Below are 10,271 nucleotides of genomic sequence, written 5' to 3'. Positions count from 1 at the left end.
CTCAACTAGAACATTCTTCTAATTAAAGTTGCTTGATCAATCAATCCCTGTGGGATTCGACCTCACTCTATTGTGAGTTTTTACTTGACGACAACTTCGGTACACTTGCCGAAGGGAGATTTGTTGAGAGACAAGTTTTCCGTGCATCAAGTTTATGGCGCTGTTGTCGGGGATTGATTGTGCATCAACAATGATTAGATTAGAAAATCACTAGATTGAGCATTTTATTTTGTGAATTTCATTTTTCTGTTTGAGTGATTTACTTTTTGTTTTAGTTAAACTTCTTCCTTTCTCCATCTACTCTTTTGTTTTTCTTTGTTATTTTCAATTTTGTTTGTTAACCCACTAACTGTTTGATATATTGCATCACCCACAACTAACATCAATTCTGACACAAATACTGTCTGCACCTATTTTCTCTGCTTGTACTTGTTGGTTGTATGACAGGGAGAAGAAGCGGGGCTTCAACTTCCTTTCATTATGAACCAGAGAGAACCTTCCTTAGACTAAGGAGGGAGGCAAAAGAAAAACGAGTAGTTGGTGCTGAAGAAGAGGAGGAACAGTTTGAGGAATACTTTGAACCAAACATGGAAGAAAACATGGAAAATCATCATGAAGAAGAGATTCACAACCATGGCAGAGGAGGTGGAGCAAATCATGCTGGGGAGGATAGAAGAGTTTTGGGCTCTTACATTAATCCAAACCCAGGCAATTGTAGAAGTAGCATCCAAAAGCCAACAATCCATGCCAACAACTTTGAACTTAAACCAAAGCTCATCACCCTTGTTCAGAACAACTGTTCGTTTGGAGGAGGTGTTCAAGAAGATCCCAACCAACATTTGACCACCTTCCTGAGAATATGTGACACTGTGAAATCTAATGGTGTTCATCCTGACGCCTATAGATTGCTCTTATTTCCCTTCTCACTCAGAGACAAGGCAGCCAAGTGGCTGGAATCCTTCCCAAGGGAGAGCTTGACAACTTGGGAGGATGTGGTGAACAAATTCTTAGCAAGATTCTACCCTCCTCAACGAATCAATAGGCTGAGAGCTGAGGTTCAAACCTTCAGGCAACAGGATGGTGAGACTCTGTATGAAGCATGGGAGAGGTTCAAAGACTTAACAAGGAGGTGCCCACCTGACATGTTCAACGAATGGGTCCAGCTGCACATTTTCTATGAAGGGCTCTCTTATGAGTCAAAGAAGGCAGTAGACCATTCATCTGGAGGGTCCTTGAACAAGAAGAAGACCATTGAGGAAGCCATAGATGTTATTGAAACAGTAGTAGAAAATGACTACTTCTATGCTTCCGAAAGAGGGAACACAAGAGGAGTGATGGAGCTAAACAATGTGGATGCTCTGTTGGCCCAAAACAAGCTCATTACCCAGCAGCTGGCTGACCTCACCAAGAAGATGGAGATGAACCAAGTAGCAGCAATCTCCACTTCATCAACAACACAAGAAAGAGTAAACCAAGAAGCAGAAGGGAGTCAGGAGCAAGCCAACTACATTGGGAATTCACCAAGGAAAAACTATGATCCATACTCCAAGACTTACAACCCTGGATGGAGAAATCACCCGAACTTTGGGTGGGGAAGTGAGCAAGATCAAAACCAAGACCAGAGACATTACAACTCCAACAACAATGCAGCTCGCCAACAATTCACCCAGAGGACATCTCAATACCTCCACAACAACACTTCTCCACATACTTATCAAAACCAAAACAGCACATCTGCTCCGAACCACTCATCAATTAATGATAGGCTCTCTAAGATTGAAGCCTTACTTGAAGGAATATGCCAAGAGATTCAAGAAAATAAGGTGTTCAAAGAGGAGGTGCGAGCCAATATTAAGAACCAGGGAGAAACCATTAGGAAGATGGAATTCCAGGTGGGATATTTAGCTGAGAAGATTCCCAAACCTACTGATAGCTTCCCAAGTGACACTGAGAAAAACCCCAAGGGAGAAGCAAAGAAAGTAAGATGGGAAGATTGCAAAACGGTCACTACAAGTGATCAAGAGATTGAAGACAAGCAAGGCAAAATGTGCAAACAACCTGAAGACAACTCAACAAAGGAGGAGGATAGAGATCACAAAGAACCAGAAATCTCACAACAAGAGCTGCTGAAGCTCTATGCACCATTCCCTCAACTGCTCAATGGTGTTGTGGGAAAAAGAATATACTCAAGGTTCCTAGACTTGTTTCAATCTCTGCATGTGAACATACCATTCATCAAGGTAATTCAAAAAATGCCTGCATTCATCAAGTATATGAAGGAACTTCTTCCGAGGAAAAGCTCACTCAAGGGAGGGCAGACTATAGTGATGAACAAGGAATGTAGTGCACTTATTCAGCCTGAGCTGCCTAAAAAAAGAAGAGACCCAAGAAGCTTTCATATCCCTTGTGCCATAGGTGAGACTATGTTCGAAGGAGCACTATGTGATTTAGGGGCCAGCATCAACTTACTACCTTTATCCCTGGCGAAGAAGCTGCAGATTAATGAGATAATGCCCACAGATGTCATTATCAGACTGGCTGACAAAACTCAAAAGCAAGCAATAGGAGTGGTGGACAATGTGCTGCTAAAGGTTGGGAAGTACTTTCTCCCAACAGACTTTGTCATTCTAGACATGGAAGAGAGTCATACTCACCCAATCATATTGGAAAGACCATTCCTAGCTACGGCCAGAGCACTTATCGATGTAGAGAAATGGGAGCTAATATTGAGAATTCATAATGAACGACTCAGCTTCAATGTCTTCAACTTCTCACAAGAAACAGATCAAGAGGACAAGGAACTAAGCATAAACGATAAGGAGACACTGAAGGAGGAGACAAGCACTGAAGCACAGCTAGTTCATTCTGAAACCCCCTCAACTGATAAACAAGGAAAACAGCAACTGCCACAGCTCAAAGAAAAATTGGAGGAACCCAAACCTCTAGAGGCAGGTGAAGACAACATCACAACTCCTTGGAGAAAAGAGGTCACCAAGGAGAAGGCAACTTTAAAAGAAACAAAGAAGAAGGTACCAAGGAAATGGAGGAACAAGAAGATCCCTACGGAAGATTTCTCTCCAGGGGATAGAGTTGTCTCATCTTACTTCCCAGATATTCCTCCTAATCTCCCTACTGTACCATCTTAGTTACCTAAGGTCTTCACTATCAACAGAGTTCTTTCCTTGGAACATATGGAGATCATTGACCCAACCAATGGATACAAATCCACAGCAAGAGGGGAGGACTTTAAGCACTACCAACCACCATGATGAAAGAAAAACGTCAAGCTAGTGACGATAAAGAAGCGCTTCATGGGAGGCAACCCATGTTTTATATGCTTTCAGATGATAATGAATAAGTCAATCTTTATGAGCTTCAATCCAAACTTAACAAACAATTGGTGAATATCTTCTTATGCAGAATATAGTGAGGAACAAGTTTGGTGTTCAAAGCAAACCAAGTTGCATGCTAGTCTTGGGAGCTTTGAACATAAAACTTTCATCACAGTGCTTCAAACTAAGTTTAGTGTCACCCCATGGTGCCACCAAAATGCATATAAGGAACCACCAATAGTTAGTTAGTTAGTTGAAACTCATAAAAAAACAATCAAATCCTTTCTTTCAATTTATTCTAGCTGTAGAGTTTTAATTTTCTTATATATTAATTCCCTTATTTCAAATCTTTATAGGAAAGGAAAAGAAGCATAAAAAGGGATTGATTGGACAATTAAATGGGGGAGATTTCACCACTTAATGAAGAGCACTACACACATGTCTCAAGAGGGAACGCATGGGGAAACGTTGCCATGCAACATTGGAAAAAGAAGACCCTGGAAGATTGAACTAATCACTCTCATTAAAGTAATGATCCTTGTCTTTCCTTCATACACAACCCCATCCGTTCATCTAGTAAACATTCATGCAATCCACACCCTTCATCCACTCATGATTTTCTTATATAAGTGAACCTTAGTGCATGCTCACTCCTCACATTCAAATTCCCACTCTCCACACTTCTATTGGCACACTAAACCCTTCATCACAAATTGCTTTAACCAACCCACTCTTCATCTATCCGAAACCTCAAATCTCCTCAAACAACAACTCAAGTCATGGCATCATCAAGCTCAAAGAGGCAAAAGAGGAAGGAACCTATGGTGAGTGCTCCCTTTGATGACAAGAGATTCAAGACTGCCTTTCATGAGCATGAATTTGAGCGGATAAGTGCCAGAAAGATATTGCCAGAGTTAATCTTCCAAATCAATGCCAATGAATCACCACAGATTTGGAGAAAAATCAAACAGAAGGGGTGGAAATTGCTCACCAGTCCAGAGGGGAAGATCAATGGAAACCTCATCAAAGAATTCTATGCAAATGCAGTTAGAGAGGATAAGACCAAAGCCCCAACCTTCAAAAGCTATGTGAGAGGAAAGGAGGTGGATTTCAGCCCAAGTGCCATAACAGGAGCTCTTCATTTGAAATCACCTCATTTTGATGAGGAGAGTTATCAGGCAAGAATAAGTAGAAGCCCCGATAAGGATGAGCTCTCAGAGATAGCATCAGACATCTGTGTCATAGCCGCTGACTGGGAGAGGTACTCAGATGGGAGACCAAAATTCATAAAAAGGGGAGACCTTCACCCGGAAGCCAAAGGGTGGTTTGAGCTTGTAAGGAGGTCCATCCTACCAGCTGCTAATAATTCAGAGGTCAACATCAATCGAACCACTATGGTACAATTCTTAGTACAAGGTGGGGAAATCAAAGTGCATGAGCTCATTGCCGAAGGGATTCAAGAGTCAGCTGAGAAAGCTGACTCAGGTGCCAGACTTTGGTACCCCAGCACCATTCTCCGCTTGTGCAACAAGGCCAAGGTAATATTTGAGGACAGCAGCCCAGACTGGGTGAACCCAGGGAGGCCAGTCACACTCGAGCAAATGGTCTATACCACACCGGCTCAGCAACTAAGAAGGCCACATATAGGAAGGCAAAGGGCCCAAGAAGGAGCTCACCAAGAGGAATACCATCAGGAAGAATATCAACAAGAAGAGCATCATGACCCAACCAACTTGAATATGACTCACCTTCTAAGAGCCATTGAAGATTTAGGACAGAGACATATGGAAGGACAAGAGCAAATACTGAACCGGCTGAGTCAACAGGAAGCATGGCAAAAACAACAAATGGAGCAGCAGCAGGAACGCTACTCCCAGCTCAATCAAGCCATCAACCAAGTGAATGAGAGGCAAGAGCTTCAAGAGAAGCACTTGCAAGAGCTCAACCAGCGGCAGATAGCCCAAATGAAAACTTTCAATGAGTTCAGTGTACTCAATGAAGGAAGGCAACTACATAGGGAGGAGTTCTATGTAAACACTCAAGCTGAGTTGAACTACATGACCAGTAATATGCATCATCTACACTATGCCATCCCCACATATGATGAAGTCCAAAAAGAATTTGTAGAACAAGAAGAGAGGAAAGTGAAACAGCAAAAGGAGACACTCAAGAAGAAGATGGAAGATAGTGGTTTCTGGAAGAAGCTGCTTAGAAAAGGTAAAGGAAGTGGGAGCACAAGCACTCAAGAGAGACACAATGAGGACAAGCAAAGAGGGGAGCACGGGCATCCACATGAATGAAAGGTGGTGGAGTTCCTTTTAGTCCATCGTTTTCTATGCTTTAAATAAGGAAGATCTTGTATGAAATAGAACCTGCTTCCATGTCATGTTAAAAAAAATTTTTTTTCTGTCTTTTAAGTTTTCTTTCTAAATAGGTCCATGATTTCTGGTTTAAATGTCACTGCATCATTCCCCTATTTACTTGTAAGCTTGTCCATTTTAAATCATTCCCCTATTTACTTGTAAGCTTGTCCATTTGAAAGATTATCTTAAAGAGTTGCCCCCTTACAGAGCACTTAGCCTAAATAACACAAACAACCCTTGTAATAACAATAAAAGGATCAATGAATAAAAGTCTCATGAGATATAAACAAAGCAAGTGTTTAGGGACATGATAAAGGTCTGAAAGCCAGTAATGGAATGAACCTAAGTTGCTATGCATGAAACCACCATAAAATCAGTAATATGACTTCCACAAGAATGACTCATTCCTCTGGATATTCCATTCATCATTCTCTTGTTCCAGTACTTGCTTAGGGACAAGCAAGCTTTAAGTTTGGTGTTGTGATGGCAGGGCATCTTGGCCAGTTTTACTGACCTTTTCTTTACTGTTTTTAGGTTAGTGACACTCAACATTAAAACTAATGTTGGCCTATGGTGCTAAGTACCACGTTAACTCCCACGTTAACTTGGTTAACGTGGGAACTAACGTAGAAGATGAAGAGTTGTCGACAACGTTAGTGACACTCAACATTGTCACTAACGTTGAAGCAACCACACAACCCCCAAGAGTCACGTTAACTTCCACGTTAACTTGGTTAACGTGAAAGCTAACGATGAGAAATAAAGGATGAGCCAACGTTAGTGACACTCAACGTTGTCACTAACGTTGGGATGGCTAAAAGATGGCCACGTTAGAAGCCACGTTAACCTAGTTAACGTGGACTCTAACGTGAGACCTAGCGGCACATTGGAACGTTAGTGACAATGTTGAATGTCACTAACGTTCTCGAAGGATGGCAAAGGCCACGTTAGAAGCCACGTTAACCTAGTTAACGTGGGTTTTAACGTGAGGCAAAAGGGGTGCATTGGAACGTTAGTGACAATGTTAAGTGTCACTGACATTCCCGAACTTGGACTTTCACTAAATGATTAACACTCCTTACGCCCTGAGCTTAAGTCTCTGCCCACTCCGCACTTTCTCTCTGCAAGTAAAGCCAAGCCCAAATAAAGAAAGGAACTTCTTCAAACTCAAGATCCAAAGGCCCAAGACTTGAAGAGTGAACTAGAAGCTGAGAAGAGTAGTATATATAGGAGTAGCTTTGAATTGTAAAGGAGTTCTGGAGGCTAAAGAACCACTCTCTGTATTTTACTTTCTTTGCAATTTCTAGTTTTATGATGTATTCTCCATCTTTGTTTTCATCTTCAAGAGCTATGAACAACTAAACCCCTTTCATTGGGTTAGAGAGCTCTGTTGTAATTTGATGGATCAATACTAATTTTCATTGTTCTTCTTCAATCTTTCCTCTTGATTTTACTTGAAAGCTTTCGGTCTTCATCCAATTGAGTAGTTATCTTAGAAGAGAAGCTATTCAAACTTTGATCTCTTTTGAACCTTGGAAGAGGAATGAAGAGATCAAGCTAGAAATACTTTCTCATGCAGGACCAAATTGGGTTTGGATGGGTATGTGACTGTAACCCTCTCAATACTTGGTTTGGGAAATGCATGTGGTATAATCAGTGACCATACTTCATCTCTTCTCATGAGCAATTGACCAAGGAATTGGCTATTGATCAAGATTTGAGAGATTGAATTGCAAGAAATTGCAATTCAATCACTTAGGATTGCCAAGGAGATCAATGAGTGCATTGATTGAGGAAGAGATGAAAATGAACTTGATCCAGAGAATTGTAACATCTCCTAAGCCCAATGAACTCCCCATCTCTAATCTTATCCATTCTCTTTAATTTCTGCCATTTACTTTTATGAGCAAATCCCCCATTCCCATTTACAATTCTGCAATTTATTTTCAGTCATTTACTTCCAGTCCTTTAATTCTAGCATTTACTTTTCTGTTATTTACATTCCCGCCATTTTATTTTCTACAACTCTCAACCCAAATTCTGGATTCGCTCAACTAGAACATTCTTCTAATTAAAGTTGCTTGATCAATCAATCCCTATGGGATTCGACCTCACTCTATTGTGAATTTTTAATTGACGACAACTTCGGTACACTTACCGAAGGGAGATTTGTTGAGAGACAAGTTTTCCGTGCATCAGTGCCCCCATGTCTCTGCAACGCTGTGTCACCAGGAGATTGATATGCTCAAGATCGTGAAGAAAGCTACTGACTCCATCTCATGTGGCGGTCTCGGCCTACAGCTGCCTCTCATGGTTCACTTCCCTGATATCCTCAAGAACTGCCTCGAATCCCTTCAATCAGCCTTCTACTACGCGATCCAGTCTCGCAGATACGGCTCTCACTATCAGGGGGTCTACCCGGTGAAGTGCAATCAGGACCAGTTCATTGTGGAGGACATCGTGAGATTTGGTTCTTCTTGTTTGCAATGGATTCAAAGACGCAGAGTACATTTCCCTTGCGTTGGTTGCAAGGAAGCTTGCCTTGAACACCGTGATTGTTCTAGAGCAAGAGGAAGAGCTTGACATGATAATCGATCTCAGCAAAAAGCTATGCATCAGACCGGTGATTGGCTTCCGGGCCAAGCTGAGGACCAAGCATTCGGGGCACTTTGGGTCCACTTCGGGAGAGAAGGGCAAGTTTGGGTTAACCACGGCTCAGATTGTGAGGGTTATGAAGAAGCTTCAAATCTTGGGCATGCTTGATTGCCTGCAGTTGTTGCACTTTCACATTGGATCCATGATCCCATCCACTTTGCTCCTTGCCCATGGAGTTTCGGAGGCTGCACAGATATGCTGTGAGCTAAAAGGGTAAAAGTGTCAAAAATTTTGTTTTAAGGAAGGGAGGATGATTTTAAAGTGTTTTTGAACGTTCGGGATGATTTTAATAACAAAAAAAGTTCGAGGACGAATTTGATTTTCACCCTAGACCTTAAGGATGATTTTCGTACTTAACCCTCAAATTAAATAAGGAAGATGTATGTCTGAAACATGATATAACTCCAATTGCTCTTTGTTCTGCATTTTTGTTTTGAGTAATTAGCTTGAAAGTGATCTGCATAATAATTGTCATCCTTCATTTGCTTAGATTTTATTTTGTCTCCTTGCTATTTGAATAAAAGAGAGATATTTGAATTAGAAAAGTGAATGTTCAATGTTGCAAAAGTTAGGATGAAAGTTAGTGGTGGTATTTGTTTGATCCAATTGTTAGCTCACAAAATAAATGCTGCATAATGACATGTTCCTTGAAGCCTAAGCTAGTTTGCTGCTATAATCTTTCAATTAATGAAAGTCCCTTGAGAATGAATCAAAACAAAAAGAAAAAGAAAAAGGAAAAGCCAAGAATTGGCAAAGAAATAAACAATAAGGCTAGACACCAATAGCTTGGACCCTAGGACACATGCCTGTGGTGTTTTTGTACTAGGATATGCTTGGACAAGTAGGTTCTAAGGAGTATTTCAAAACATGGCCACTTAGATCAACTGATTTGGGATTGCCAACTGAAAGTCCAAAATAAAGAGCAACCAAGCTACAAAACACTTAGTTATCCAAAGAGATGCTGGGCATCAATGATCATAGGAAGAAAAAGGTGAGCCATGTGTCTGTGGTAAAGAAATGTTGAGCAAAATTAAGCCAAAAGGCTGCTGCAACATTTGCCACCAAGCCTTCAATAAGTAATAAGCTCTCTAAGAAAAATAAAGAAGGAAAATCTAGCAAGGGATTAAGTAGAAAGTAAAGCATTGTAGCAGCAACCTTAGTGAACTGATGAGCGGATATTTTATACGCTTTTTGGGGTTAATTTCATGTAGTTTTTAGTATATTTTCATTAGTTTCTAGGCAAAATTCATATTTCTGGATTTTACTATGAGTTTGTGTGTTTTTCTGTAATTTCAGGTATTTTCTAGTTGAAATTGAGGGAGTTGAGCAAAAATCTGATTCAGGCTGAAAAAGGACTGCTGATGCTGTTGGATTCTGACCTCGCTGCACTCGGAATAGAATTTCTGGAGCTAAAGGAGTCCAATTGTCGCGCTCCCAATTGCGTTGGAAAGTAGACATCCAGGGCTTTCTAGAAATATATAATAGTCTATACTCTGCTCAAGGATAGACGACGTAAACTGGCGTTCAACGCCAGTTGCATGTTGTAGTCTGGCGTTCAGCGCCAGAAACAGGTTACAAGTTGGAGTTCAATGCCAGAAACAGGTTACAACCTGGCGTTCAACTCTAGAAACAGCCCAGGCATGTGAGAAGCTTAAGTCTCAGCCCCAGCACACACCAAGTGGGCCCCAGAAGTGGATTTCTGCACTATCTATCTTAGTTTACTCATTTTCTGTAAACCTAGTTATAATATATGACAATTATAGCATAGAATCTCATGAAATTGCATTAATTCATCCATGGTTGATTAAATCAAAGGAAACATGGAAATCTACCCAATTGGCTTGCTTATGGCTCAAGAAAGTGCATAAAACCTATTGAAAACAAAGGAAAAAGGCATAGAAAAACATGACATGATGACATG

At 40.9% G+C, this 10,271-nt stretch overlaps 1 pseudogene; it reads left to right on the top strand.

Moving 5' to 3' along the window:
- LOC107640681 overlaps positions 1–8,567 on the top strand; it is an 11,309-nt pseudogene extending 2,742 nt beyond the window's left edge.

Source organism: Arachis ipaensis, chromosome B05, assembly GCF_000816755.2.
Source record: "Arachis ipaensis cultivar K30076 chromosome B05, Araip1.1, whole genome shotgun sequence".
NCBI lineage: Eukaryota > Viridiplantae > Streptophyta > Magnoliopsida > Fabales > Fabaceae > Arachis > Arachis ipaensis.
Note: the sequence above shows the minus strand (reverse complement) of the source record. Positions and strands in the feature narration are given on the sequence as shown.